The sequence below is a fragment of the Gavialis gangeticus genome, unplaced genomic scaffold (assembly GCF_001723915.1).
Source record: "Gavialis gangeticus isolate Ggan-Ray unplaced genomic scaffold, GavGan_comp1, whole genome shotgun sequence".
NCBI lineage: Eukaryota > Metazoa > Chordata > Crocodylia > Gavialidae > Gavialis > Gavialis gangeticus.
In genome coordinates this window covers 39,157,822-39,165,604 of record NW_017729024.1, presented here as the reverse complement: position 1 = coordinate 39,165,604, position 7,783 = coordinate 39,157,822, and positions in this window count along the sequence as shown.

Genomic DNA, 7,783 nt, shown 5'->3' with positions numbered 1-7,783 from the left:
TCTGACTGCAAGAAGCCCCAAGGAGGCAAAGGAAAGGGCCAAGTCACAACAGGGCCCACGTCAGTACCATCTGTGAGGCTTGGGCTGCGGTGTAGGGGAAGAAAAGGAGCTGCAGATAGCACACCCTGGCACCGGGGTGCATAAAGTGGGCAGCCTCCTGCTAATTCCATCAATCAATTAATCCATTAAGATCAAGGCATGGCAGGCATGCCCCATTTGACAATCAGTTTTCTTCACTGAAGGCTCAACCAAATACATGTGGAAGTGTCCATTTCACTTTGAAGACATATCTAGTAAATTTGGCTCATCTATTTTACTGACATCTGACCTGCATGTGTAAAACCTAATCTTGCTGCCTTTTGAATAAATGTCAGAATTACAGATATGAATAGGATCCAGATTATGTCTGTAGATTTTGGTCTGGTGAGTAGCAACATGATTTTGGACTATATTTTCATACAATGCTGAACAGAATAATTGCTATAATTATTTGCTTAACTAATTATATCATGCAGTGTCTGAATTTACGTCTCTCTCTACTACATGGCCAGGCTTTTCTTGGGTTACTAAGGATACAACATTACAAAATGAAACTAGAAATGTGATGTAAACAAGAAATTCAGTCTGAGAGAAGTCAGTTCAGAAGAACCTAACTTTTGTATTGATCTAAGGGTATAGATATATGAACAATTAACTGCAGTGTTAACATGGCTTGGCTTTACTTCACCGTAATTGCCTCTGAACTTGTTCTAACCTTGCAGTAAGTCAAATATAAACTACAGTTTAGAGATTAGAGGTCCTTCATGGTGATGAAGACATTTACAGTAAGATGGAGCCTTCTTTAGAGAGTCTACTGATGGAACAGACAGGGGTAAAGATAGAATAAAGGAAACATTAACTTCATTTCACAGATTAGTCAAGGAAACAAAGAAATTAAGTGATTTACCCAAGGCAGACAAGGTTCTCTGGGTAAATGTGATACCTTATTAGACCAATTAAATAGTTGGAAAAATTGTTCTTTGCAAGCTCTCAGGTACAAACACCCTCCTTCGGGCAGAGGGAGAGTTTCCCTCTATTTATCAGACCAACTAAATAGATGGTCTAATAAAAGATATCACATTTATTAGACGAACTAATAGTGGTTTAATAAAAGATATCACATTTACCCAAAAAAACCTTGTCTACCTATACCCTTAAACCAACACAGCTAAAACATCTTCCATGTTTCAGGGGTATTTACCATGATTTAACCAGGTCACTCAAAGTATCAAACTGAATTATGGTTCTGAGAGTCCTAGTCTATTTCTTTGGTTGCTTCTCTGGATGTTTGTTTGCTTTTGCTTATATGCAAGGTTTTTTTGTTTTTGTTTTTGTTTTTATTTTTTTTAGCATAATAAAGAATACAGTGGCACATATTGCCTTCCAGGATCCTAATGTTGTGTTTTCCACTTGCAAACATTGGTACTTTTACAAAGGATTTTTTATGGGGTTGTAAAGTGTTTTGTTTGAAGGATGACTCCAGCAGACACAAACCAGAGTTGATTCCTGCCAAGGGGCAGATGGTATTTTGATTCACACTATTTTACTTTGCTATTCAGTTTATTCAATAATAAATACATTTGCCCTATATTTAAATTAACTGATTAAGACACATCCCTGCCTTGGTGAATTTGGCTTTAAATTACACAAATGAAGAAACCCTCCCCCGCACACAAAACAAGATACTAATAACAGCAATAAGAATGAAGAGGAGAGGAAGTTACATGGCTGTTAACAATGATCAGTTGCCTAGTGCCAAAAAAATGGATTTTTTGCTGAAATGTTTCAGAATATAAGCTTTTATTTGTAAAGCACTCAAGGCCCAAGGTGGCAAGTACATGACTTCAATGGGATTAGTAGTTTTTCAGCTTCAGTAAAAAGCAGTAAAAAACAAGTACAGATTCATGAATGTAAGGCTATGGCTTGAAATTGTGAACTGAGCATAATTAAGCTTAACAGTGATGTCAGAGACACTGCCCTGGAAAGATTAAATTATAGGTATTTAGTTAATGGTCTTGTTAACCTTTAAAGCAAATAAAAATCATTCAAGTGTCATCATTGTTCCTTCACAGCTGATCCAAGCATGTAAGTGATGGACAAGCAAATATCATGAGAGGTTGAAGCTGGGGTTGTGTGTAAAATGTTGTAGAATAGGACCTTTCATTTTTTCTTCATGAATCCAGTGCTGAAGGTGGGAAGATGATTTAAAAGAAGGAGATTTTAGAAAGGAAGGATCTGAAGGGTCAGGTAAATACAGAGAGATTCTCCTAGATATTAAGTGAAATACAAAAATGCAAGCATTTTCAGTTACAGTGGGGTATCGCACTTCCATCTGGGCCCATGGAGTAGAAATGGATGAGTAGGAACCATGTGTGAGGATGCAGAGATTTAATCTGATGAAGTAAGGCCTGTTATGCAGAAAATCCACCTAGATACTCAAAATAGTTCCCTCTGTCCTCTTGCCATGAGGATATATCAGCTTCGCAGTGGAAATGTAACCTGGTCAGCAGGTATTCATGCACAACAAGCCTACTGGCCCTTGTTAGCATACTCCAAACATAGAAACACTTCAGTGACGCTGTCCTCAGTGGTGGCTCTTCAACACGCTAGAAACTGAGGTTGCAAGAGCAATCACAGAGAAACACCCTTTAAGAGTCCTCACAGGTTTATTTCTATAAAATGCAAGTCAGAAAGGGCAGGAGGGTTAGTGTTGCTGCTAAAGTAGACAGACACTAAGGCCATGTCCTGACAAGTGGGAATGTGCATTCTGCGGCACCTCAAAGGCTTTTGAGGCACTGCAAAACACACATGGTGCACGTGAACTGGTTTGCCCACCATGATGCATATTTACAGCACCCTGGCAAAATTGGATACTGGGAAATCCCAGTATCTAAAAAATGCATGGGGAAAAAAAGTGGCATACACTACTCAAAACCAGAGCCTGGCCAGACAGAGCCACACTCCAGCTGCCGGCCAGGTTCTACACACCTGGACTGCCACCACTGCAGGACCCCAGGACCTCAGGTAAGGCTAGTGGGGCCTGGGGCAATTTGCTGCACTCCAGAGCATGCATGCAGGGATATTCCCTGGGGACAATTAGTAGCAGGACAAATATGTGCTGCTGCTAGTTGTCCCCAGGGAAATGCGTGTGTGTATTCCTGGGAGGCACCCTAAGAGGTCAAATAAAGCTAACCTTAAGATTTGCATTCATGTAACATGAAGAACTGGCATTTTGGCTCCATAATTGCCAATTTATAATTGCCTAAATAACTATACTCTCTCCTTCAGGGAAATTCTACAACTACCTGATATCACCCACCCCCAAAATACCTGGGTAGAGTTCCTGAAAATGGATACATCTTGAATAAGATTTGATAAGTCACTTATTGAAATAAAAACATTCCAACCAAACCTACTGAGGCATACATACAAAGCCTTAATCAGGACAAACAGAATATCTACCCTCTTAAAATAAACTTTTGTCCAAAGAGATAACACATGAAGAACTCTAAGAAAGACTAAGGCATCCAAAATTTGCTAGTACCTTCTGCAATCAAATCTTTCCACCATAACTTAACTTACAGAATATAGTTTCTAAAAAGGAAAAAAGAAGAAAGAAAGAAAAAGCAAGAAAAATATTTTGTATTTACCAGCAACTTTGAATTTAAGACAATACCCCAATAATTAGATTCTATACAGAAAATTATTAATTTGTTATAATTTTCCATGTACAAAATCTAATTATTAGAGGGTCATTTTAAATTTATCCCCCCGACCGACCGCTGTGGTGGAGAAACCAGTGGTAGGGTACAAGGGGCTAGACCCCTGCCTTTGCTTCCTGCTCCTTTCATTTCTATGTGTACCAAAAAACACTTTTTGTTTCATCAGTGTAAAAAATTCAAGTCATTTTCAGTACTAGTTCATGGCAAAAAGTTGCAGAATGACGTTGTGGAAATTGGGTTACGTCTCTAGTGTCTGTGCAAGGCCACGAGTGAGACTGATTTAAGGGAGGAAGATACAAATAACTGATCCACATATACAAGTAGGGATTTTCAGGTCTTGTACCTTAATTTGGAAGGAGCCCAAACACAGGAAATTAGGGTTGGAAGGGACTTCAGGAGGTGATCTAATTCAACCCCCTGCTCAAAGCAGGACCATCCCCAGCTATATCATCCCAGCCAAGGATTTGTCTAGCCAGGTCTTAGAAACCATGAAGGATAGGGATTCCACAACCTCTCTGGGTAGTCTGTTGCAGTGCTTCACTACCCTCATAGTAAGAAAGTGTTTCCTACTATCTAACCTAAACTTTCCGTGTGCAACTTGAAGCCATGAAGACCAATGCACCAAAGAACAGAAGAGCCTTTATTTCTTCTTGGATTAATATGCCTGAAATTGTATCTGACATCTTAACATGGGCAGGTGTTGATTTTTAATGTTGTGACTAAAGATTCCAAAACTTGCTACATCATGGTTCAAATCTTTGAGAACTTAAAATAAATAAACAAATAAATACATCTAATTAATATAATTGACCAGACAAACACAGTTCTTCCCATGGTGTATCCCTGCCTTTCTGCACAGAGGCAATGTCAAAGCCTTCTCTTTATAAGCTGAGAGAGAGCATGTTTTTCAATAAAATCATGTGAAAACTGAGGCCTTGTCATTTTCCTAGCAGTTGGCATTGTATCTGGATATTAAGAGTGACTCAAACTCTGATGGCATTACTGTTCTGAATACAAGAAAAGCCCTGAGGAAAAATTCCATGGAGATACAAGGAGTCAATCCTGAAACAGTGTCAATGTGCTCATCAGAGGATAAGGACCAAAAGAGAGGATAGCTGTATCCCTGGAATTGTTCAGGTTCCTCCATTCTTGCAAGATTTTAAGAGCAGGTTAGACAGACGCTTGGCTGGGATGGTCTAATCAGGGATGATCCTGCCTTGAGCAGGGGGATGAACTAAATTACCTTGTGAAGCCCCTTCCAGCCCTACTTTCCTATGATCCTATACATTTCTTGTTTTTCAATGAGAAATCCCAAATATTTGGTTGCAAATTTTAATGAAAGATGGTGGTGGTTTGCCTTTTTCATTGAAGTTGTTTACAACTCCCATACATGATGCTGAGAAACTGTATCCATTTTAGCATTTTCATTAATTTTGTCATGCCACAACCTTTAACCTTTATTATGCATTTTCTTCCGTCTTCCAATGGTAATACTAATGATAGCTTCCACTGACAGCTCTATTAGAACACATTCATTCTGACGTGTATTCTTGCATACTTTTCCTGCTTGTATTAAATACAACCAAAGTGATTTTCTCCACCATATCCAGAGGTTTCAGATATTTCTCATCTTTTGTTGCTATCTTTCTTTGAAGAACATAATACAGGCACAGGTTTTCATCAGGCTATTAAGAACTTTTTCATGTTAGCGAAGATTCATATATATAAAAATGTCTTACCCAATTATTTCTGCTATAGTGATTTCAGTCCCCTGAGTTCCCTATTGTAATGACATGCCCCTAATCTATCTCAATCATCGATGCAATCTTTACTATACAGTAAATGAAGAATGGAAAATTCTACCTCATTTAGGTTATTGAAAAGGTTGGACCGTCTAACATGATCACAAAGGCCTTCATATAACCGACACAAAGGCCTACAAAATGGATTGTCATTATCTTGCATGAAAGATAAAATATGAAAATGTTACATTATAAAATATTTCAATGTTCTATGCATATATGGACACCACAGTGGGTCAGGGATTACAAGGCAGAGTAATATGGATAACAAGCCCATACTTCGGAAATCTCAGACTCTCACATTAAAATAAGCACAACTTCAATGAGAAGATGTAATTTGCATATACAAAAGTTGGAGTCTAGGGCAAACTAACATTTGAATCAAAGGTGAAAGTAACTTTATTCATATTTCCACACTTTTACAGCTACTATAGGCAAGATTAAATCTAGTATTCCTTTTCCCTACCATCCCATATCAATCACAACCTAAAGAGAAGATCCAGTTGTTAGAGAGAATAAAAAGATAAAGATCAGTATCCTCAACTACCATCTTCTGTGTCCTCAACACAACACAGAGTTCTACAACATTTCTGAAATATAGGCTTTATCAAATGGTCCAGTTCTCCCTTGCCCCGCCCCATTCAAGTGGGCAGGTTTTGCTGTTGATTTCAATGAGGCCAGTATCAGGCCAACAAGAGGATAAGTGCAGTTCTAAAAATTGTGTAAAAAAGTGTAAAATTTAAAATTTATTCTTTGAAAAATGGTGGGGGGGGGGAAGGGGAACCCCCCAAAAAACAAACTGACACACCAAAAACCTTGATTTTTGACAAGCCAATTGACCAACCAATTGCAGGCTAGGTTGGTGGGGGGGAGATAATAACATGCTGTCTAAAGACTTTCTCTGACCACTTAGGGTGCGTCCAGATGAGTGCGCACTTGCCTCTTGCCCCATCTCAAACCCCTTTGAGGTGAGGCAAGCGGTATGTGCGGGAACAAAAAAATGTTCCCCATGCTACAAGTTTGCAGTGCAGAGAGAAAATTAGACCTCTGGATATCCAGGGGTCTAAGAAAAACAGTCCGCAGAAGAGTGGAGCAAGGCACGATCCCAGACTATGCCAGGGTGTCAGTCCTCCAAAACAGGCACTCTGGTGTCAGCCAGAGCATCTCTTTCATTCTCCTGCTGCCTCTGGTCCCCAGCACTGTCCAAGATAAGTGGGGTGGGGGTTCATGGGTGTGGGTGGGTGAGGGGTGGCAGGGGATGTCCCCAGGGCTGTGGGTGGTATGGACCTGGCCCAGCCCCATTTGGCTCGCTAGTCTGGCTTTGCACTAGAGCAGTTGGCAGGGCTCTGGGAGGCGCACAAAGGACCCATGTCTCCCAGAGCTGTGTGACCCGCTCCGGTGCAAAGCCAGACTAGTGAGCCACATGGAGCTGGCCCAGGTCCTGCCACGTGCCACCACTCTGCAGGCACAGTGGGGCAGAGGCAGGACCCAGCGCAGTGTGCAGGGACTGCGTGCCATGCTCAGTTGGGTCCTGCTGGCCCTGGGGCCCCTCTGCTGCCTGGCCAAGCCAGGCCATGGTGGCAGGACCCAGCACGGCATGCAGGGACCGTATGCTAGGCCCAGTCAGGTGCTGCCACCCTTGGGGCCCCTCTGCAGCCTGGCTGGGTCATTCCCATGAGAGGCCCCAGGATCCGGCTGGGACTGGCATGTGGTCCCCACATGCTGCGCCGGGTCCTGCCACCAAGGGCCCGGCCCAGCTGGGTAGTAGAGAGGCCCCAAGGCCAGCAGGACCCGGCTGGGCCCGGCGTACGGTCCCCACGTGCCGCACCGAGTCCTGCCGCCATGGCTCAGAGTGCCCCCCTCCTGCTGCTGCCGCTAAAGGTAAGCTATGGGCTCTGGGTGTGGGGGCTGGGGCCCTCCAGGGTGCCTGGGACCCTGGGGAGGGGGAGGCTGTGGCTCTCCAGGGCGCCTGGGACCCTGGGGAGGGGGAGGCTGTGACCCTCCAAGGGGAGCTGGGGCCCTCCAGGACCCTGGGCAGTGGGGCTACGGCCCTGTGGGGGATAGGGGCTGTGGCCCTACAGGGGGGAGCTTGGGACCTGTGGGAAGGGGCATTCCATGTGCTGTGTGGGGAGGCTGCACCCTGTGGCAGCCAGGGGACCCACCCCTCCTGAGTAGCCCCCTCACAAGGTCCCCCACACCCACAGTCCCCCCAGCAATTGC